An 18,734-nucleotide genomic window follows, 5' to 3' on the forward strand; every position below is an offset into this window, starting at 1 on the left:
CGTCTAAAATAAGCCATCGGATTTGAAAGTAAATGACAATCTTTTCTTATTAATCTTCCTTTTCATGTCAGCTTTTTTAAATCGCAGTTTACATTCAAAGAAAACCACTTTTTAACGGTCCACATATTGTGTGGAAAGCCCTGGTCAGAATTTGGAAGCATCTTTACTGTCAGCATGGCCATCTCTGGGGAGGGGTCCGAGACGAAGCGGGTACAGCAAGCTGCATTTTATTTCTAATGCTTACATTTTTGCACAGATAATATCTTCACACCTGTCTTTCTCTTGCAATTAGAAATTAGTCAATTAGTTTAAAAGCCATTCTCTTTGAAGGGATTATTAGCTCAGGGGTTGCATTTCTCTTGAGTGCACCTTGGTGCCACAGGTCACGCAGTTCTGTCCTCAGCAGACTCAGCCCCGCAGAGCACGCGGGTGGAGGCCGATCAGCACAGTACAGCAGAGAGGGGCACGCAGCCCCCAGGGAGATACGCTATGATTAAGTCCTAGCCCTGCCGAAGTCACAAGCACTTGCAGATGCCATTTTAAGTAAGAAAAGCCCAGGCCGGGAAAGAGTGGGGCTTGACCAGGAACCGGCGCTGATTTACTGCAGCTGCACGCAGCCTGTAGGCTTCCCAACCCAGCCTCCCCGAAGGAGCACCTGCCAAGCACGCTAACTGCCTGAGGACATGAAATGTAGATGAGGACATGAAATGTAGATGTGACCAAGGGAGCAGCTTGACAGCCGTGGGAGGGGGTAGTCATTTACCCAGGGAACTAAGATCCTAAGACTCGGGGCTTGATCTTCACTGTATTCTGGCGCTAGAGAACAAACAACAATAACTACCATTACCTGAGCATTTATTATGTGCCAGACACTGTACTAGGCATTTTGGACACATTCTGTTATTAAATTCTGACGTTCAACCCACATGGTAGGTTGTACTGCTTTCCCCATTGGAGAAATTTAAACGAAGCTCAGAGAGCTGACGTAACTTGCCTAAGGCCCCATGGTACAGGATGGAGCTTGAACTTGAAATCAGATCACCTATCTTAAAAGATTGTGCCCCCATGCTCTTAAGCTCTGTGATAGACTCTGGGGATCTTCAAATCAGATTTCATTCGCAAACCAGAAGCTCCAGTGGCGGCTTCAGGAGCCTGAGCTTTCCTCTCGGCTCTCCCCGACCCGTGGCAGCACACGCAGGGCGTGCTCCCCGCAGCACAGCCGCCTTCCAGCTTGCAAGAAAACCCCTGGCACACCGCACATGATACTATTTGTCTGGGACACAGTGGTTTCAATTACCAAAAAATAAAACTTAAAACCACCATTCCAGATGACTGCTTTCTCATCCCCTTCCATAGTCCCACTTGCAAGCAATCTGGATATTCAATTTAAAATGAATTAAGGAGGCAACTTAAGTGAGGAAGAATAGCGGCCCCAGCCTTTAAGAACTCAAGTTAATGAACATCAAATTCCACTCCAGTCCCTGAGAAGGTGACCTTTTGACTCATGAACTTTATACATCCTCCGCGGCCAGAGCCGCCTCGGTGCCATGATCCTGGCCCAGGGCTGTGCCCATCTGCTTGTGAGACCAGCCCGGAGAGCGGGGTCGGCTCCCCATTTGCCCCAACAGGGTCCTCTGACTGAACTGACAGCCAGAAAGTCCTGCCCACGAACAGACTTCACTGACTGGTGGAAAAGCCAGGCTTTATTTTGTTTTTTAATGATTTTTTTTATTGTGGTAAAATACTGAACATAAAATTAAGCATTTTAACAATTTCTGTGAGCCAAGTTCTGTGGCATCCAGTCCATTCACGCTATTATGCAGCTGTCATCACCCCACCCACCTCCAGGTTTTACCTTTGACCCCTGAAGTGTTCCCACCCCACCCTAACGTCTGCAGTCTGTTCCATTTCTGCCCGTACAAACTGATGTCCACGTCTCCAATGGTCCTCTACTTTCTCCAGAGCCGCTGTTTATGAATAAAGCCTGCGGCATGACCACACTGCACAGACTCCTGAGAGGCCCCCGCTCTGATGGCTCCTCGGGCCTCCTTCCAGGCCCGGCTGGATCCTCCTGTCCAGAGGGCCCCGGAGGAGCCGTAGGCGCTAACTCCGAAGCCTCCTCCTAACCAGGCCCCTCATCCAACCTCGCCCCTCCTCAAGGCTCCTCCACGCCAGGAGACACTTTGGAGCCTCACACCCTGGGTTACAACCCAGCACCTCTTCAGCAGCTATGTGACCCTGAGCAGTTGACCAAACTTCAGGGAGCCAATTCGCCCTCCACAAAATCGGGCCATGGAATCAAAGTGCTGGGGGCGCTGTAAGGACTGGAAATGAGGCTTGTCAAGGGCCTGGCATCTGGAAGTCCATGTCATACACTAATTGTCACGCTCTGCCTGTAAGACTCTCCGGACCTGCTGCTCCCTCTCCAGTGTCCCCTCCCTCCGTCGCTTTCCTGCTCCCTCATTTCCTTCCCTCCACAACATCCTCCTCCGCCCCCACCTTACTCTCTGCCTTCCGTGGGAACCCAGAAAGTCTGTTGTCTCAGAAGGTGGTAGAAACTAGCAGTCTGGCTCTCTGTCGTCTGAGCCCCGACGAGCTTGCGTTTTTCCCTTCTCCCCTTCGGCTGAGTCTAGCAGAAAATGCCCACTACGGTGTCATATCTCCGACTGTAGAGCGTAAGGAGGATGACTCACCAAAAGCCAGCTCACAGCCTCGAAGGGGAGCCCAGAGTCTGGAAAACATGCTCGTGTTCTGATACTTGCCAAATGTTTAACAGACAAATCTATGATATCCTTTCCTGGCCTTCCCCCTTGGTGGGTGAGATAAGAAAGACAATCCCTTGACAGGGTTTGAAGAATAAATCACTTGTTTTTAAAAGTCGGTTGGGGGAAGGAGACCATCTGGATTGGAGGCTTTGAAAGCCTCAGAACACAGGAAAGAAAGTGAGTAGATGAAGCTACATTAGAATGGCCTTCTACAGACGTCCCATGAGCCCCCTGTCTGTAACTTTAATTTTCTGGAAGGTAAGGGCTCTTTCTGGGTGACATCCCCTTAGCATGGGAACACATGCAGCACACTGCATTATGTCATTTCTTTGCTCAAAAACCTTCAAAGGCCACCAGAGCCCCAGGAGACAGTTCTCACTTCACTTCCTGATGTGACATCATTACTCTTTCACAAGCACTAAATTAGAGGCACCCTGAACTAGTCTTGCTGCTCCCTAAACATACCCCAAGCATCACTTCTGAGTCTTTGTTCCTGATGCCTCCTCCGCCTGGCATGCCTCCCACCATCATGCCTTAAACAGTACCCTCTCCAAGGCCAATTTCTCATGCCATCTTCACTGAGCCTGTCCCCGAACCCTCGACAGAATGGAATCTACTCCCTCTCTGGACTCCCATGGAGCTTGGAACCTCCCCTTTTGCATTTATCTCACAGAGGCAAGAATGAAAACCAAGTATATTATATTTTCTTATGAGGTATATAGATGAGTTTGCCTTTGGGATATACATCACGGCCACGTACATATTTGTCTTTACCTCTGTGCTCGATGACGAGCTGTTTGAAGGCCGCAGGTGTGCCTGCCCCTGGTCTCCATCACTCGCCACTCTCTCTCTCTATGCCTGGAACTTGTGGGTACTCAGTAAGCATTTGTCTGTTAAGCTTTACAAGTCAATAACCCTACTCTGTGCACACTGTCTGTGGACACAACCTCCTTGGCCGTGTGTCTCTTTGCAAACATTGATGGGGGTGCCTGAACTCAGCAATGCAAACACCAACCTGCAACAGCTGCCCTTTGCTGGGATTGCAGAATGTTCTCCCTTTGAGAGGCTGAAGAAACACTAAGTCTGGTCTGGGATTTGTCTGTAAGCGCAGTGTTGTGCCTTGAAGGAGACTGGTTTCAAATACTATAGAATTGTTACAGTCTCAGTTTCTGCTTGAAGCAGCTGGTATCATTAGCTCTGGCTATGCCACCTTCAAGTGAAGCTCTGAGCTTTTAGAGCCCTTCTCAATCTCCCAAAAAACTGTCAAGAAGTCAAAGAGCTGGACATCCCATATTTCTAACTCTGTCTTTAAACCACCTTGCCACACAGTGTGGCTTAAGACACAACTCCTCTAACAAGGGGCCGGGCAGCCTCCACGGCAAGATACTCTGCCCATGCCTGGCATGCAACCCAGTGTTTGTTTTGTTTTTTCCTATGACAACTGCCTATTCCAAAGGTAAATATACCTATGTACCTTATAACAAAATATAACAAATGGTTTTAACTCTTGCATCTGGAATCACACAAAGCCAATTCCTCTTTTCCAGGGCAGTGTGCTGAAGGTTTGTGCACAGTGTCGTATCGCCTCTAAACCTTCCTATCCGAGGGTTAACATTTCTGTTCCATAGATCATTTCTCACACCACATTTTTCAAGACCCCTCATGGTCTGACCTCTCTAGTCTTCATGATCTGCAATCCTCCAATCCATCATTCTCATGTAGTTCCCAGAGCTGAGCTGCACTGCACTTTGGGGTTGGTCTGAATGGACTGTTAAAGCTCAAACCTTATGTATGAGGCAAGAAGGAGTAGGGAGGAGAGCTGGGAAGTCCTCTAAGGCTCCTCTTACTAGGGTGGGCAGGCCTCAGGAGGCCTTGCCGTGCTGTGGAGGGAACATCTGCAGGTGTAGTAGTGTTTTTGAGGTGCTCTGCCTGATAGAGAGGTTGGGCAGGAGCACAGGACAGGTGGGCACCTGGTGACACACTGAGAGTACAGGACAGTGCTCCAGCCCTGGTGGGGACTAGGATACTGGGTAGTGTGGACACAGGTGGACTGTCAGGAGGAGAAACCCAAATAAGAACACCAAACACCATGGACGAGGGAACACAAGTAGAGAGAAGAGAGCTGTGAATCAACAGTAACAAGCTGGTCCCTACTCCATGCACAGGACTGTGTGTAATTGTAGTGGTCATCAAATTCTGAGCCTAAGAAACTGACATAACCCTAAGCTCCACAGCTGGATCCATGTATTTAAAGCCATTGTAATTAAAGCCATTCATATATTTCTCAAATAGGCCAAGAACTGTGGCTGAATGAAACCTGAGGATGACAGGCAACAGTGGCCTTCGCTATGAGGTCCAGTGAAGGGCAGCAAGCTGATGAGGCCCCACTCTAGGGTGGCTCCGTCACGGTGTATTAGAACTGTGCTCCAGGAGCACGCTTCTCAAAGAATGGGATATGAATGATGCGTCCTGGAATTCTGCATCTACCCACAGGGAAAGAGACTTTCTTCACTGTGCATCCTGTTTTTCTACTAAGGTAGGAACAAAGGTTATATAACAGATAGAAACAGAAAACAACAAATAGTAAGATGGTATACTTAAACCCAACCATTAAATATGAATGAACTAAACATTAATTAAAAAGACAGAGATGAGTCAGTTGGTTGGAGCATGATCCCATGCACCAAAAGGTTGTGGGTTTGATCCCTGGTCAGGGCACATACCTGAGTTGCAGGTTCCATCCCTGGTCAAGGCAACAGATAGATGTTTCTCTCTCACATCAATGTTTTTTTGTTTTTTGTTTTCTCTCTCTCCCCCTCTCCTTCCTCTCTCCCTTCCCCTCTAAAATCAATAAGCATATCCTCAGGTGAGAATTAAAAAAAAAAGAGATGATCAAATTGGATATAAAACTAAGGCCTAATTATACACTATCTTCAGAAATAACTTTAAATACAGACTGAAAGTAAAAGGATGGAAAAGATACATAAATATATCATGGAAACACTCAGCATGAGAAAGTGGGTATAACTATATTGATAGCAGGCAAAGTAGACTTCAGGACATGAAGTATTATTACTCAAGAAAACATGACATTTCAGCAAGGGCCAACTCATCATGATGACATTGTAATCATAAATGTTTTTTGCCCTGAAAATACAAAAAATACATGTCGTAAGCTCCGGCAAGCTTTATTTAGCATTGTAGACATTAAAAGCATAAATAAAACAGTCACTTCCCCCAAACAGCTTCCACCTTGTAAAGAAAAACAAGTATTTAAAGATTTTCAGAGTAGAGTATTAGCAGCAAATAAAGACAACCCACCATCCTGGCCTCTTCATATCAGCCAATGTTCACATCTCCACCCAGAAAAAGAATCTTTTTTTTTTTTAAAGATCCCTTTTTCATTATGGGAATTTCCAAACACACATCAAAGGAGCGAGATTGGTATAGATAGCGAACCTCCATATACTCATCACCACCCACCTTCAACAATTCCCAGCATTTTCCCTCTCCTCTTTCATCTACACTCTGGCTCTTCCCCGACTATTTTTTAAAAGCATATTTTAGAGGGAATCCCAGGCATCACATCATTTAACCTGTAAATACTTTTGTAGGCTTCTCTGGCTGTAAGGACACTTTTAAAAAGCATAACCATCATACCTTTATCTCATTCAACAAAGTTAATCGCAACTGCTTACTATAAACTAATACCCAGTACATTCACCACATTGATTTTATTTTTTAATTTGATTTGTTCAAAACATGATCCATATAAGGCCCATATTGTTATAACTCCCAAGTCTCTTTTATGCTATAATAATCTTCTTATTGTTTAAGCCATTGATTTCTTAAGAGAAACTGGGTCATTTATGCTACAAAATGACCAAAAAAGAGCTCTTCCTCACTTAAAACCTCTTCCAGAGATGATATTATCACTACATAAAGAACAATAATGTGGAAGTTCAGGAGTGAGTTCTCTAATACATACTCTGTTCCAAAACACTCCAAAGAGATTGCTTCTCACTGCCTAAGAAGGCAGATGAACCTCTATGTAAGCTTATTTGAACCCCAATAGAGTTCAGGGACCTCATTAGAATCATCAGGAGCATAGACTGACTTCAATTCAACTTCGAGTAAAATTCAATCACCACTTCAAAAGCACTAACAGGACACATAGGTTTGTTCAGCCACTGTGATTCTGTGGGTCAGGGCATTGTCCCATAGACTGAAAGGTCACTAGGCTGAGTCCTGGTCAGGGCACATACCTAGGTTGTGGGTTCGGTCCCCAATTGGGGCACGTGTGGGAGGCAACCAGTCAATATTTCTCTCCCTCCCTTCACTTATATATTAAAAATAATAAAAATAAAGAGTGGCTCTCTTTAAAAAAATAAAAGACACATAGGTTCTATTGATGTCAAGTGACAGGTACAATCCAGGAAAGCAAAATAGAGAAAGGAGGGTTCTGAGGTCTGAAGGAGAGCAATGCCAAGTCATAAGTAACTGATTTTTTCTCCCTAACCTGAAGGCCTGTGGGGGCATATGGGAGCCGTCAGAAAATGCAGGTGTGCACACCCAGGGCCTCCATGTGTTCAAACACAGCCAAGCAAATGAAATCGCAACTCTGTTCAAACACAGCAATACAAAGGGAGTCAGAGCCTGGAGGAGGTGCTCATAAGGAGTATGGCAAAGGCACATGAGGTGAGTCAGCGGGGAGTCATTTCTATCCTTGCCCACAGCAAACCCAAACTTTGTTCTCTCTTAAAGAGCTTGGAAAGCCAAAATCTTGGGAAGAAAAAAAGTTCAAAAAGGCCTAGGCACAGAAGAGAAGAATACAACAAAAGGAAAGAAAGAGGAACTGTGGCATGATTACCTTTCCTCCGCAGTTTTTGACTCCATTGCCCTCCCGTCCTTTTAGGAATGGCCATACTTGACATCCTCAGTCAGACACATCAGTGAGTTGAAATGAACCAATACCAGCTTGTCATTAGCCATCTGTCTTCCTGCCCCTTTGCAGGACTGCATTTGGCCACTACGTAGAAAGTTGCCTCTTCACAAAGGGAGGCTGAAGAGTCTCGGTAACCTCCCTCTGGAACTCCTTGATGAGGCATATAAACTTGTACTGATAGCTGAGTCTTAACACCCACCCAAGTCACCCTCTCTGTGTCTCTGCAGGAGGGATTCTGCACGTGGGAGCCTGGAGCGGAGGAGTGTGCGTGCCCAGTGTCCTGGCCCGAGCACAGCTCCATCCGTGAAGCAGCACTGTGTAGCTCTGCCCTCCCCTAACACGGCCAGCTCCGACGTAACAGAGTTCTTATCCCACTGAAGACACTCCATTGAAAACATGTCTACATCCAAACTGAGGGGACAGACAGGGTCCTGTCACCCAGGCAGCCATTGGTAAAGGAGCCCCTTTGACACATGCCCCAGAGGAAACAAGAATAGCTTTGCGAGCACCTGGCTGACCTCAACTGGAGATGAATGTGATGGGTAATTTTCTGTGTCAACTTGACTGGGCTCAGAGGTGTCCCGATTGTTCGTGAAACATTTCTGGGTGTGTCTGTGAGTCTACTTCTGGGAAAGATTAGTGTTTGAATCAGCAGGCGGAGTAAAGAGCTACTTTCACTAATGTGGGTGAGTCTCATCCAATCCTTTGAGGGCCCAAACAGAACAAAAAGGTAGAGCAAGGGAAAGTTCTAGCTCTCTGCTGGAGCTGGGACATCCATCTTCACCTTCCCTCAGACATCGCCCCTCCTGGTTCTGGCCTTTGGACTCGGACCAGGACTCACACCGTGGACCCCCTCAATTCTCAGACCGTCAGGCTCAGACCCAGCTGACACCATCAGAGTCATTCCCTCACTAGAAGGATAGTGGAAGTCTTTCTTTAGAAGTATAGACATTTTTAGAAATACAGAATTTAGAAATATTTCTATTTGTTTCTCTGGAGAACCCATACAGAGAACCCTGACAAATACAACAAGGATGCAGGCCAACAGGGACCATCCAACTAAAGGATGACGAGTTCACCAGGAGAATGTCGCCCAACATTTTATTTATACCCCCTGTCATCTTAGATAAGCTACTCAACCTGCCTCTGCTCTCCTCAAGGTCTCCGATGAGCTGCAAGAGCTATGAGGGGCTCTGACGAATGCCTTCCACAGAAGCACAGCTTGTGAGCATGAGGTAACATACCTCATTTAGCTGCAAAAGCAAGCTAAATAATCAAAGTGGGAGGAAGTAAGGTTATATTGTGCAGGAAACAATCAGAGAAAAAGCTGGACCAGGAAAGAATATCTGTTTTTGATCTGGCCATGGAAATTTCTCTTTGTAATGAATAGATTGAAGGGTGAGTAGTATTAGAAAGCAGTCCTTGAATAGAAAATGGGAAATAAATAATTTTTAATAGTTATGTTTCATTGTCAAATAAAATTACTGTTCACGCATCTATATCATGGGAGATGCTAACCTGAGAGCGAGTTGTGAGGATGATTTCCTCAGTTTTCCCTAACTGCACAGTTAGAATAGATCCCTGGAGGCCACCAAGCTCCTGCTCTAGGCAGAACTCAGCCACATCATTTTGATCATTCAGGTTTCTAATCCTTTCAAAACGGTTTCCGGGAGGAGACTTTGTAAAGTCTCTCTACAAAATGGTTTAACTTGTTTCCGTTTCTTTTCTATTCAGTGATAATAGGTCACCCATTTGCAATGTGCACTCCAAAAAGGTGTATGTCACAAAAGCAATGTGCTGACATTTAACAGGGTGTATAATCAGATATTATTTTGAGGGAAAACATTAGGAGAGTTCCCTTGTATTTGTGAACATCTCTCTATTATTAGTAAGAGGTCACTATACTACGGGGACGGGATGGCATTTTGAAATGGTCAGAATAGTCTCCCTGTACAACTGACAGGAAGCTACTGCTACTGGGTTAACAGCTGAAACCATGTTCTAGATGGTTCTAGAATTGTCCCTCACATGGGGACAATTCTACCCCACAGGGGACATCTGACAGTGTTTGGAAGCGTTTTTGTTTGACACGACTTAGGGGTTACGCTATTGCCATCAGCAGACAGAGGGCTGGGATGCTGCTGTACATCCCACCAAGCACAGGACAGCGCCCCGCCCCCGCCCCCCCCCCGCCCCCGGCAACAAGGAATTTTCCACCCCCATATGTTGATAGTGCCAATGTTGAGAAACCGCATCCAAGAATGATCTCTGGAGAACAAAGCCAGGAGGAGCTTGTAAGAATGAAACTTTAGTGAGAACTCCAACGGCACGTCTGTCCCAGCTCAGACTCTACATTGAGAGGCACAAGTTGATTTAAATCCTTGACAAGTATACTGTATTCACAAACCTTTATGAACGAGGCCCACCCCAAATGCAGCAATCAATAACTTCATAGTTTCTAACTAATTATTTACAGTGCATGGCAGATGTGGTGAAATGGGAAAAAGCCAGAAATTCTACACCTACCTTAACGACAAGTCCTGCATCTGTGCTTCCTCTGTGCGAGGTTCTTAATCTGGGGTCCCCACCACCCAAAGGGCTGTGAGGAGAATTCAGAGATGACGTGGATTTGGGTGGGGAAATAGTACATGTTTATTTTCACTAATCTCTTAACTGAAAAATAGTATCTCCCTCTGTTATTCATGTGATCAAATGCTGCAGCAGTACAGCAGCACCTGACATTTGTCACCGGTAGATATCACAGATATCTTCATCTCACATTATAGCTTAACGCATTATTTACGCTCATCACTATTTTGAAATTATAACACCTATTAGATCTGCTGCTAGTTCTTATGTTATACTGTAAAGTGTCAACAGAGTGTATTTCTACATCACAGTTTTTTAATATTCTGATAACCTATTAAATATAACTAGTTTCCTTTGTAATCCTGAGCATTTTATCTAATGTATTTAAAAATATTATTGTGAAAAGTGTTCCATAACTTCAGCAGACTGTCAAAGAGCTTAATGGCACAGAAAATGTTAAAAAGCCCTATTGGATGGGGACAGTATGTGACTCAGAATAAGCCCATTCATAGCTTGTTGTACTGGCCAAGGGAATGTAGACAGTCTTGTGGAAAGCACGTTCACTGGCCCAGCTCAGAGGGAAGGCCCACCTGGTCCCCTTGGACAATGGCCACTAACCAGGGACCTTGGCCCACATGGAGGCCCATGCGACTTTATACTCGGGCCCTAGATGGAACCCTGAAGGCAAACAGTCTGCCCATGTCTCAGTCACCACCCAAAGTGTTGGTCCCTTCAGCCTCCCATCCTTTGCCTTACTCTCATCCCAATTTCCTCTGTGTTCTTATGCCTTTGATCCAGGCTCCCCACACCTCCCTCTGAAATCCCTAGAACTCTGCAATATGGAAAATAAATCCCCAAACATCTTCAGCTCACATGGCGAATTCTCCTTCCATCTGCCTGCTTAGCTAAAGTGTGGCTCCTTCCCCAAAACACAGATTCCCAGTCCCGCAAGCCTCAGGGTTGGGAAGAGAGGTTAGCATTTTCCGCCCCCAGCAAAAGCATGTCCATACTGTTTCTCCTCCACTCACATGTAATGACCCTGGAGCTTCGGGACTCCTGCCATCTGACTGCATCACCATCTCCACCTCTTCATTTTGCCATCTACTGGCCTTCTAATCACCGGCCTACACACATGACTGCTTTTCACCCCCAGGCACAGTCTTCTCTCCCCCAAGTTCTGCTGTTATTCCAGACGTGACATCAGTAATCACATGGATAATGCATCTGCCAATCTTGCCTCCAGTGTCATTCACCCGCCCCCAGCTTTAGCTACTTCTCCTCTGGATATCTCCAATACTGTGTCATCACCTGGAACCACTCCACTTTCAACATTCTGCACTCCATCCTGACAACGAAGCCCTGTAGGCAGGATGGTACAGTGTGGAAAGCTTAGGCTTCAATGCCAGTCTGTCTGGGTTCAAATCCCACTCTGTTCCCTACTCGCAGGGAGAGGTTGGACAAGTTACTGAACATTTCCATGCTTATAACGTGAGTAATAATTGTCCTTTCTCATAGGGTTACTATGAGAGTTAAATGAGTTAATGTGTGCAAAGAATCCAGAATCATGTGCGGCATATACACAGAGCTATTTAAATACTGGCTTCCATTATAATCCTTCCAGATTTCTCCTGCCCTCACTTCCTTTGCTGGCCTTTGACCACCCTTGATCACCTGAGACTTCTAACCTCTTGATCCTCCATTTTCTCTGAAAGTATCCATTTACTTCTTTATTCACCTCTTTCCTTATCCAGCCACTCTTTTTCCCATGGTTGCTTAAGAAATGTTTGTTTAATGGATGAGTGACTCATTAATAACTTCAACTATGTTCTTATCCATCCCCTTAATCCCTCTGCCCTCTTGCCTTTTCAATAAACACACGCAATGATACACCAGCCCCAGATCTAAGCTAATATCTGTCTTCTCTCCTCCTACCCCTGAGACTGTTTCCACTACAGATTCAGCACCTCTAACTTCAATTCTGCTGGGTCATTCTTTTATGCGTCCCAAGTCAACTGTCTTTCTATTCCTTACAACAGTGACTTCTAGCCTTAAACACTCTCCTCAAATCCCTTCTTCTCCTATTACCTCTTCTTTCACTTTTGGCAGATATTCGTTTCCTACTATATGGAGAAATGAAGCCTTCCACACATCCATGTAGAGGGGGAAAGACTCCTCAACTCTCTTCCCCATTCTTTGAATGTGTCTGCATCCTCTAATCTCTCCCATCCCAACAGATCAGATATCCTTCTCTTCAGTAAGGTAAATTCCTATACCAGGACTCAACTTCTATCCAGCTCATCCAACCAGTAGTGCTTCTAAGCTGCATGAGAAGGAAGCTTTATATTTGATAATAAAGATTAGTTCATAATAAATGGTAGAAGTCAATCAATCCTGGCCAGATATCAGCTGGTCCCTAATACTAAATTAGACACTCTAGGAAGGTCAGTCTCTCTCATTCAGAAGCCCTGCAGAAAAATTATTGCATGATATAATAAAGAGCCTGAGCAAATCACAATAATTACCTAAAAGGGTGATGAAATCCAAGCCTGGTCAATCCTATTAAGAGTGACAAAAAAAATAACTATATACACACAGTGATTTAATAGAAATATAAGCTACAATAATTGGCTGATCCTAAAAATTTACTTAACACAGAGATTGTTAAATAACACCATAGTTCTTCAAAGGAGATTGGAAGCCTTTACAAATAAAATAAGCCTGGCCAGGATGGATTACATGCCCATTCCAGGGCCTCTGTGATCTCTAATTTTACTTCTGAGTAAACACCTCAGACCTAAATGTCTGAACACATGCTGATTTTTCTGACAACGTACAGGACGCTATTGGCAGATGTTTTACATGGAAAAGGAAATAGCTCAAAATATATCAGACTATTTCAGTCACAGAAGCAACAACACAAGAAGAAACATAGGCATCTGGAAAAAGAGTAATTGAAATAGTTTTTTTCCCTTAAGCCAAGCCCCAGTTCACTGTTTCTCCTGGGAATGAGATTTTATCATTGGGAAATGTGATTGAGAGATAATGGTTGCATTTCAAATACATGACTGGTACTCAGGAGACCACAATGAAATGGTCTGCAAAGACTTCAAAATCACATGGCCTTTGAGAGTTACACTAATAAAACCCACAAAATGGATGAGCTTAGATGTCTCCAGAAGTCACTTCAGGGTCAGCGTGGTTCCTTGGTCAAACGGGGGGAAACCAGTGTGAGGCTGTTGGTGTAGCAAAAAGAACAGATGGTCTTGTGTCAGATTACTGTGAGTTGGAATCCTATTCAACAACTAATTTTTGCATGACTATCCAATCGCTTAACCTTCTAGATCCTCAATATCTAATTACATTTACTTCCTATGTTGGCGGTGAGGATATGTTAAGAAAGAATGAGTCAAGATGGTGGCATAGGCAGACAGGGCTCTCCTCCTTGCACCACCACATCGAAATTACAGCTAAAATATAGAGAAACCATCACTCACAATCATCAGAAATTGAGTTGAATGGAAGTCTGACAATTATGGAATTTAAGAAACCACATCCATTGAGACTGGTAGGAGAGACGCAAGTGTAGAACAGGCTGTTCTCTCACTCACGTGTGGTGGGTAAAAATTCGGGAGGGATATCTCAGGAGTGAGCAGGCCCAGCCCCACACCAGGGCCCCCAGCTCAGAGTTCCAGGGCCAGGAAGATAAGTCCCCACAATTTCTGGCTGCAAAAACCAGCAGGATTGAGTCAGTGGAAGAAACCTCTGGAGCCCCAAGCAGTTCCTCTTAAAGAACCCACACATAGGCTCACCTACTAAGAGTCACTCCTTCTGAGCTCCAGCACCAAGGTGGTAGTTTCAAGAGCACCAGTGGCATACTGGAAGAGGCTGAAGTGTCTGGCATTGGGGAAAGCTGAGGCCATTGTCCCTTTTCTAAGTCCTCCCCCTGGAGAGCCACTGAGCCAATCTGCTGGTGCTATATTTGAGACTCCACTGTTAACACTGGGTTAACACTGTTTGACACACCTCGAATATCCCCCGAGACTCCGCCCCACCCAAGACCCACCCAAGCTGCTTTTCCATGAATGGCTGGTCTTGGCTCTTGCTTCAAAACTTCCTAAATCCTATCACACAAGCAACAGCTGGCCTCAGTGAGTGCCAGGCCTAACACTAGCAGCAGCCAGATTACTTTCGCAGCTTGGCTTCCCTGGGAATCTCTAAGCCCAGCACAAGTAGTAGCCTTCTCAGACTGCTCTATAGCTCAGGAAGGACAGCCCTGGACAGAACAAAGGTGGGGGCTGACCATGGCCTACACCACCTGGGAAATCCACACCCAGTGGACAGCTACAGACCACTCAGGAGCACCATGACCCTGCTCCTGCACAGATGATCCTCCACAGAGGGTGGAGGTTGGTGGTAAATGGTCACAGCCAATCCTTGCAGCCAACTGGCCTGGGTAAATTCCTCCCATTAATCTGCTATCAGCAACCAAGGCTCAACTACAAGAGGTGCGTGTACTCAGTCCACACGAAGGGCACACCTCAAGTACCCAGGTTGGGTAATAAGGGACCCTACAGGACACCTGCCACTGGACCCTACAGGACACCTACTACATTAGGCCACACTACCAATACACAGAGTCAAAGCAGCTCTACCTAATACATAGTAACAAACACAGGGAAGCTACCAAAAGGAGAAGACAAAGATACATGACCCAAATGAAACAACAGATCAAAATACCAGAAAAGAGCTAAATGAAATGGAGATAAGCAACCTATCAGATGAAGAGTTTAAAACACTAGTTTTAAAGATGCCCAAGTAACTTAGTGAGGACCTCAGCAGCATAAAAAAGATCCAGTCAGAAACAAAGGATTCACTAGGTGAAATAAGGAACAATTTACAGGGAAACAACAGTAGAATGATGAAGCCAAGAATCAAATTAATGATTTGGAACATAAGAAAGCAAAAAACAACCGATCAGAACAAGAAGAAAAAAGAATCCAAAAAAAACAAGCATAGTATAAGCAGCCTCTGGGACAATATCAAGAAGTCCAACATTTACCTCATAGGGATGCCAGAAAGAGAAGAGAAAGAACAAAAAACTGGAAATCTATTTGAAAAAAATAATGAAAGAAAACTTACCTAATTTGGTAAAGGAAATAGACATGTAAGTCCAGGAAGCACAGAGAGTCCCAATTAAGTTTGACCCAAAGAGGACCACACCAAGACACAGCATAATTAAAATGCCAGGAGTTAAAGATAAAGAGAGACCCTTACAAGCAGCTTTTCTCTTAAAGTAGAAAGTTACCTACAAAGGAATTCCCCCAAGTCTGTCAGCTGATTTCTCAAAAGAAACTTTGCAGGCAAGATGGGGCTGGCAAGAAGTATTCAAAGTGATGAAAAGCAAGGACCTACATCGAAGATTACCCTATCCAGCAAAGCTACCATTTAGAATGGAAGGGCAGATAAAGTGCTTCCCAGACCTGGTAAAGCTAAAGGAATTCATCATCACTAAGCCATTATTACATGAAATGTTAAAGGGACTTAAAGAAAAAGAAGATCAAAACTAAGAATTTTAAAATAAACTCACAAACTATCAACAACTGAATTTAAAAAATAAAAACAAAAACAAAAACAAACTAAGCAAACAACCAGAACAGGAACAGAATCATGGGTATGGGGATCATTTGGAGGGTGATTGGCTGTGAGGCACAAGGGAGAGAGAAGGGAAAATGGTGCAGGGATCAGGAAGCATATCTGGTAGGAACAAAAAAAGACAGGGGGATGTTAAGAATAGTATAGAAAAAGAAAAGTCAAAGAACTTACACACATGACCATGGACATGAACTAATGGGAGCAACTGCTGCAGAGGAGGGTATACTGGGTGGAGGGGGCAAAGGGAAAAAAACGGGACAACTGTAACAGCATAATTACAAAATATACTTTAAAAAAAGGAATATGAGTCAAGTTACATAAGAGATGGACAATTTATTTTTCTCCCTTGTCTCCTGGCTCGAAATCAAATGTGGCTTAATTGAAGCATAAAGAGCCTTTAGTCTAATCTTTGGCATTACTGGTTCTGAAGAAAGATGTTATCAACAACAGGTAGCAGTAGATCGAAGTGTGGAAGTGTGAATCTGTGCAGATGACAGGATTTATCTAGCGCTGTCCAGTAGGAGGATGGGGAGATCCTGCAGTTACAAAGCATTGGTCTCTGATCCCTGAGTAGGAATTATTCATCTCTGACCCCTGATGTTCTTGGGTGGGCTTCTGAGAATGAATGAAAGTGTAGTGTGTATATAAATATATTTTTCTGGGAGAAAGTTCATTTCTTGCACCCCATTCCCAAAGGAGTCTGTGGCAAACACTTAGTAAAAGCAGTTGCTCAAACAATTATAGAGCCAGATAAAAAGTTAAAAGGCAAAAGGAGGAAGATCATGTGTAATTATAACAATAAATTAAGGGATACAAAACACACACACACACAGATGTGGAAGAGTTCAGTAAAAACTACTGATTTTAGAATTTTGAACTTAAGTAACCATCAACTTAAAACAGACTGCTATAAACACAGCTTGGTATAGATGAAGCACATGGTAACCACAAACCAAAAATCTGCAAGAGATATAGAAGAAAAAGAGAATGGAACCCAAACACAACACTATAGAAAGTCATCAAAATAGCAATATAAGAGGGCAAAAGAATAAAGGAACAAAGAAGAACTACAAAAACAATCAAAAAGCAATAAAATGGTAATAAAATGGTAATAATGACACCTATCAATAATTACATTAAGAGTAAATTGACTAAATGCTCCAATCAAAAGACATTGAGTGGCTGAATGGATAAGAAAACAAGACCACTATACTGCCTACAAGAGACCCACTTCACGTCAAAAGACACACAGAGATTGAAAGTAAAGGAATGGAAAAAGATATTTCACACATATGAAAATGAAAGAAAGCTAGGGTGACAATACTTATATCAAACAAAATGGACTTTAAAACAAGGGATATGACAAGAGGCAAATAAGGGCATTTCATAATGATAGAGGGATCGATCCATCATGAGGACATAACTTTTGTAAATATCTGTACATCTAATGTAGGGGAAGCTAAATATGTAAAGCAAATATTGACCAACATAAAGGGAAATATTGACAGTAATACAGTAATCACTATCAATGGATTGCTCAATCAGACAGAAGATGAACAATGAAACAGTGGCCTTAAATGACACATTAGAGCAGATGGATTTACTTGATATTTTTAGGACATTTCACCTCAAAAGAGCACAATATAAAATTTTTTCAAGTGCACATGGAATTTTTTCCAGGATAGATCACATGTTAGGCCACAAAACAAGTCTCAATAAATTTAAGAAGATTGAAATCATATCAAGCATCTTCTATGATCACAATGGAATGAAATGCAAAATCAATTATAAGGAGAAAATTAAAAAACAAACATGTGGAGGCTGCATAACATGCTACTAAGCAATGAGTGGGTCAACAAAGAGATCAAGGAGAAATCAAAAGATACTTCGAGACAAACAAATTGAAACATGATCCAAAAAAAATCCATGGACAAAGCCAAGGCAGTTCTAAGAGGGACATTTATAGCAATCCAGGCCTAACTCAAGAAAAAATAAAAATCTCAAATAATCTAACCTTTTATTTAAAGGAATTAGGGAAAAAAGAACAAGCAAAGCCCAAAGTCAGAAAGGAGGAAATAATGAGAGATTGGAAATAAACAAAAGAGTAAAAAACTAGAAAAGATTAGATCGATAAAACCAAGAGCTGGTTCTTTGAAAAAGATAAACAAAATTGATAAACCTTTAGCCAGACTCATCAAGAAAAAAAAAAAAAAGAGGGCCTAAATAAATAAAATCAAACATGAAAGAGGAGAAATAACCAACAACACAGAAATGCAAAGGATGATAAGGAATTACTATGAGCGATTATTTGCCACCAAATTGACAACCCGGGAAGAAATGGGTAAATTCCTAGAAACATACAATCTTTCAAGGCTGAATCAGTGGAAAAAAAGAAAAAAACGGAAAGCCTGAAATATTAATGAAATTAAACCAGTAACTAAAAAAACAGCCAACAAACAAAAGTCCTGGAACAGATGTCTTCACAGTGAATTTTACAAAACATTCAAAGAATTAATACCTATCTTTCTCAAATTATTCCAAAAAGTTGAACAGGAGAGAAGCCTCCCAAACTTCTGTTACAAGGCCTGGATTATCCTAATACCAAAACCAGACAAAGACACTACAAAAAAAGGAAGAAAATTATAGGCCAATATCACTGATTTTTAGATAGATGTAAAAATCCTCAACAAAATAATAGCAAACCAAATTCAGCAATACATTAAAAATGTCATACACCATAATAAAGCAGAATTTATTCCCAAGATGCAAGGCTGGTTCAATAT

General features: G+C 43.3%; 1 protein-coding gene and 1 pseudogene across 1 annotated transcript in view; one reads left to right on the plus strand and one right to left on the minus strand.

Moving 5' to 3' along the window:
* Window positions 1-18,734, minus strand: part of CCDC3 (coiled-coil domain containing 3) — an 80,960-nt gene that overhangs the window by 24,222 nt on the left and 38,004 nt on the right. The window lies entirely within an intron of this gene.
* LOC129087382 (ankyrin repeat family A protein 2-like) overlaps window positions 175-18,734 on the plus strand; it is a 38,684-nt pseudogene continuing 20,124 nt past the window's right edge.

Source organism: Pteronotus mesoamericanus, unplaced genomic scaffold, assembly GCF_021234165.1.
Source record: "Pteronotus mesoamericanus isolate MK-2021 breed Mesoamerican mustached bat unplaced genomic scaffold, CSHL_Meso_final contig_130, whole genome shotgun sequence".
Lineage (NCBI taxonomy): Eukaryota > Metazoa > Chordata > Mammalia > Chiroptera > Mormoopidae > Pteronotus > Pteronotus mesoamericanus.